This window comes from Haliotis rufescens, unplaced genomic scaffold (genome assembly GCF_023055435.1).
Source record: "Haliotis rufescens isolate VD_foot unplaced genomic scaffold, xgHalRufe1.0.p SCAF_9, whole genome shotgun sequence".
Lineage (NCBI taxonomy): Eukaryota > Metazoa > Mollusca > Gastropoda > Lepetellida > Haliotidae > Haliotis > Haliotis rufescens.
The window spans coordinates 42,389,530-42,395,072 of record NW_025964383.1 but is presented as its reverse complement, the minus strand read 5'-3'; the positions used below and the strand labels follow the sequence as shown (position 1 = coordinate 42,395,072).

At 41.0% G+C, this 5,543-nt stretch overlaps 1 long non-coding RNA gene across 1 annotated transcript; it reads left to right on the top strand.

The window, feature by feature from the left end:
- Nucleotides 1–1,662: 1,662 nt before the first annotated feature.
- On the top strand, nucleotides 1,663–4,101 carry LOC124111049. Its single transcript, XR_006857375.2, has 2 exons — nucleotides 1,663–2,113; nucleotides 3,922–4,101. It is a non-coding gene; the product is annotated as an uncharacterized LOC124111049 (long non-coding RNA).
- Nucleotides 4,102–5,543: the final 1,442 nt, after the last annotated feature.

Sequence of the window (5,543 nt, the reverse complement as noted above, 5' to 3'; positions counted from 1 at the left end):
AGTCTTGAAAATAACTAAGTTGTTCACCTTTTCTGACTTAAGTCTCGTAACTGAGTTTCGGTGATTCATTCGTATGATTGTCAACACTATTTTTGCTTCCGCCCTTTGGAAGGCAAATAATCGATCCCCTTTATTCCCGGGTGTTAACTTTTAGGATTAACTTGTTAACATTTATTCGGGTAGTTATCAGCACAGGATTGTGTAAAAAATGGTTTACTGGAAGTACTTATAACGTTGTTATTGAGGTAGGTAAAGGATAATATTCTCCTTTTAAATTTGCACTGCATTAGACATGCGTTTTCCAACACCGTAAATGTTGTAATTACAGGAAGTGCTTACCAGGTACAACCAGGTGATCAAACACTGTGTTATATTTTAGTACTGTCATTCTGGATGAATATTGATATGCAAAAATATAACTTTAAGAAATATAGGATTTTTTAGAATTCACCATATGTTCAGGAAAAAGCCTGAAAAGGTTTAAGGCAAATACACTCTCTTATTAAAAACCTATTCTCAACTGTTTGAAGTAATATGTTTTATTGTTTAATTAGCATGTCTCTATCTTAAGGAGATTTATAATATTGTGAGAATGAAAACTACTATAGAAATCCGTTTCTTTGTGACAGATGTAATTTTCAAAATTTTGAATCCGTCTCAAAATGGAATTAAAACATCATTGTACCCATTTTTATTTGTTTTTGTAAGGAAATGGTGTCGATAGCATGATAAAATTTCAATGAGGGGAATGTTAAAATGTTTGAAAGCGTTTACGTGTTAAGAACCCACTCACTGTTTTCAGTGACAATATCAGGCTCGGTCGGAAGAACAAAGACCTCTATACTGGAATCTCTTTTTATTCCACATTGCGGGTCGGCGGTTAAAAACATACACGGGCAAAGGTTCCTTTAACCAAAGGGTAAAACAGGTTAGATGTCTCGTATTGCCTGGAGCTTAGGATGACTAAAATCTGACACGCAGAAATCCACGAAATATTGTTATAATTCCGTAGTAGAAAAACGCCCTTCAGGCAAAACACATAACATGTTCACATAACATGTTCAGCTTCCCTTAAAATCAAGTGCACGTGTACATCTGAACAAGAAAAACGCTCCCCAATATGTCTTAAAATAATTTAATTCTTGAACAGATATATTAATTCAAAATAAGGAGACATATTCCATGCATACATGCATGGAGCACCTAACATGGTTAGTTTTTAAAAGTGTCAAAAAACTTTCAATATTCATAAGAACTGTTTGCTGAAAGCTGAGTTTGTTTATGGTTCCACGTGTTCCTGAATCACTTTCCAATAGTGATGAGTACGTTACAGACGCCAGTAAACGTAAAGTCATCATGATGAACTCATCCCGAGCAAAATCGAAGGCTTGGACTGGTATTTTTCACATGTTGAAATATACCCATTATAAGTACTTAGATCAATATCAAATAAAAAAGTAAGCGCCGTTAGGTAAGTAAAGTACCCGAGCGTATCAAGGATATATCTGGAGTACTTAAGCGTTAGAAAGATGAAGAAATAGCCACAGGGTTACACTTTCTGTACTCTCTCTCTCTCTATCTATCTCTCTCGCTCTCTCTCCCTCTCTCTCTCTCTCTCGTGATCTTATCGTGAGATAGTTTTTGCCGTACGTTCAACCACGTGACCTATTGCAAAATAAGCCAAAACAAACCAAGCTCATGATGACATAGAAATGGCATTTAGAGACGTCCAATCATGCCTACTAACTGTTCTTTATGCCTAATGAGGCACAACGTTACAAGACACGTGATCAGTCAAGGAATACAACATAAACGTTGCTGACCAAGTTTACTATAGCTGTTCGTAGGCTTCAGACAATCGTCACGATGAAGCTCGTCTTGTCCATCCTCTTGTTGGTATCAGCGGTCAGTTGTGACGTTACTAACGATCCGTTCAGCGCCGTTGTCTGCAACAAACCATTTGAAGTTATATCACGAGACAACAATAACCTTGCTCTCTACATCAGATGTCGATTCTACATCCCTCGAATCGAAATCTGTCCAAGAGATCAGATCTTCAGCCAACGCAAAAAGTTCTGCGTGTATCCAGAGAGGCTGGTAAAGTCATGTAACCGTGAGTATTCATTGTATTTTCATCGTGTCTTTACTGTAGTGCTTCCACTAAAACCCACCAGAAGGAGGTGAGGTGACATGGGGTTTAACGTCGTGTCCAAAATTATTGCACTTACACTCTTTAAAAAAAGAAACGCACATGTAGATTTTTAGTAAATGTATTGTACCTAATAAAGTCTTTATATTTAATCATATATCACAGATACAAATATGAAATTTTGGAGCTCGATAGTCACATGTCGTCGTTGTACAAAGGCATTGGAAACTGTTCATTGTCATGTCACATAAGACCACAAAGTTGCGGCAGCAATCACGGCTCTGCATCTCCTCGGCACTGACTGGATAAGTGTACGATTTCTGTCCTGCAGAGTTCTGCGCCATTCTGCTTGTAACGCGTTGGCCAGTTGTCTGAGTGTCAGCGGTGTGTCACGTCGACCGAGTTCATCCCAGAGGTGTTCAATTGGGTTGAGATATGGAGATCTCGACGGCCAGGGAAAGTCGTTGATGTTGGCATTATGGAGGTAGTCTACCGTGACACGAGCTGTGCGCGGTGGAGCGTTGTCCTGTTGAAACAACTCGCTCTGGCGGTCAATGATTGGAAGAAGGTGGGGTTGAAAAATTTGATTCATGTAGCGATTTGCTGTCAAATTTCCCTGAACCACAACCAAGTCAGATCTCGTGGTGTAGGATATGGCCCCCCGACACCATGACACTACCGCCACCAAAACTGTCGAATTCACGTACACAGTGTGGGGCAAAACGCTCATTTCGACGACTATAAACACGTTGTCTTCCATCTCGCCTGTGAACAAGAAATCGTGATTCATTGCTAACCACACCCGTCTCCAGTTTCTCCAATTCCAATTCCAAGGCTGCAAGGTATGGCACCAACGCAAGCGTCGTTGTCGATGGATCTGTTGCAAAACAGGGACGATACCTGGTCTTTTGGGTCGGATTCCAGCCTCGCGAAGATAATTCCCGACAGTCTGGTCCGATATCCTCCTCAAACCAGGGATGAGTCCTGCAGTCTCCCTAGCTGTGGCATTGCGATGACATAGGTGGAACAGTCGAAAGTAGCGATCCTGTGCAGGGTGGTAACTCTTGGTCGGCCGGTTCTCGGACGGTGTGCAGTGGAATTGAACTGTGTGTATCGGTCTCAAAGGCGGCAAATGGTGCTGTGGTGGACTTTGAAGTGGCGTGCAACAGAGAACTGCGATTCCCCTCTTTGGATACGTCCTATGGCGATGTTCCGATCGGCAGCGCTGAGTCTCGACATTTTCGAACTTGAAAAATGTTGACAATTAAATGCCATAATTTGAATAACTTAACAGTTTTCCTCCATGGCACTTTGGAACAAGTGTGAAAACAATGCCATTTAAGTCATTGCAAATTGACAATGGCTGCAAGAATAATCACTTGTGCGTCCCACATTTCAAGTGGTGGTGCTTCAACTTCTCTCAGTCACTTTTCAGCACTCTCTCAACCATTCACTCTGATTTTCAGCCGTTTCAGCCACTGAACAATGTCTCGCAGAGTGTATGTCAACAAACAACATATAGCGTTCATGCCAGGTATATAGACCCTCTCTTATTCACTATTTTCAGCACTCTCTCAACCATTCAATCTGATTTTCAGCCGTGTCTGTCAACGCAACAAGAGGCAGCGTATCAATTACAAGTATACAGCGGCCTATGATCGTGGCATCGTATAAGAGCTGCACCTCTTCTGACTATTCTCACACATTAAGCTGATATCACTGACATACAATTCAAAGAGACATTAAATCAAACTCACTCACTCTTCTTTCAGCCAAGCCATGGTCCGGCATGCAGGTATAAGACTGACCACTACGCCCCACTGATCAATGATGTCGGTCAACATTCAACATGAAGCTGACCTACTTACAATCTAAGGAAATCCAATCTTGGTATCTTCAGCTACTTTCGTGCGACTCATGTGTGTAAATAATAAAGTTGTTCGTCCTACGTTTTCCTTGTTGATATTCAATGCTTATGACCTTACAGACGAGATATTAAGTGCATTGATTAGGACTACGCCCAGTTCCACAAATCAGCCAAAACTTAAGCCTATGGAGACTTAGGATAACATCGCAGTCGTCGATATTGCCAGAAGCCAATGATCAAAGATTCGCTCTGGTTATGTTTCTCATCACAATATCCGTACTTTTGGGTTTCACCAAACTGGTAAGCATTTCCGAGATAGCATTCAGGTGCTTGGCCAACGTTGGCAATGGTTTACAATTTCTTACGTTCAGAAATGTTATTCAAGGGACGCTGCTCTCCACTGACCTCTTTTCACCCCTGAACAATACACGACCAGCGTTCAATGACGTTATCCAGGCAGACGCTTCAAAGTCCAACGAAGACATCAAAGAGTCCGCCACTTGGTACTGAAGTTATGTTGCGAATTAACTTACTTTTTCACCAATGAACATTTTAATCAAACTTGATCTGATGATAATTTTGCATCACAAAACTCGTATGCACCGACGATGTATCGGCTGCTGTTTGTAAACTTTCTGTCTATAATGTCATCTATGTTGGATGGCCCCAGACTTGTCCGGAAATAATGTTTCTTCTTTGAGAGGCATTTAGAAGTGGGAGTACTAGGTAAGGATAATCTATATGTATGAACAACTTCTTTATTTGAACCTGCACCGAAACGTCGCTCCTGGTTGTAATAAAGAAGGGGTTCATCTATATATCTTATCCTTACGTAAAACAAGGTAGTCTGTGTGGCGAGTCTTTTGAAAGGCAGAAAATTACATCAGTTTGTAAGCAGAACCATAACTCAACTATGTCTAACTTTCCTGAATCCAAACTGAATTTATATCTCCCCCCTCAGCTTATTATTATATTGGCATTTTCTCCACGACTCATAACGATGTAACTTTTGGGAAGCGCCTGACCCTAATATTTACTCCGTGGACAAACATTGAAACTGGAACTGACCCCATTTTGTTGTGTCCTCCGACTTCGTCGTTAAGGTTTACAATACGTGAAGATCCTGGTCCGAATAGGTCTTGATCAAACCTTGCTTTGCTGTAAAAGGCGACTGTACGACTAAATGAATCGGGTGGTCAGGCTCCCTGACTTGGTTGATGCATATCAGCGTATCCAAACTGTGTAGAACGATGCTCATGATGGCAATCACTGGATTGTGTTGTCCAGAATGGATTATGTCACACCGCCGTCATATAGCTAGAATATTGCTGAGTGCGGCGTTTAACAAACAAACAAACAAACAAACAAACATTTTTGTTGACAGAGTAAGCCACGTCGATCATATACGGTAAATGAGAACCAACTGTAATTTTATCGAATGTTCAGACATGTATGGTTCAGAGTGATGAGGTGGACTTATTCTATATCGTCATCAACACGTTCAATTCCTATTTTGTATCACTCTGT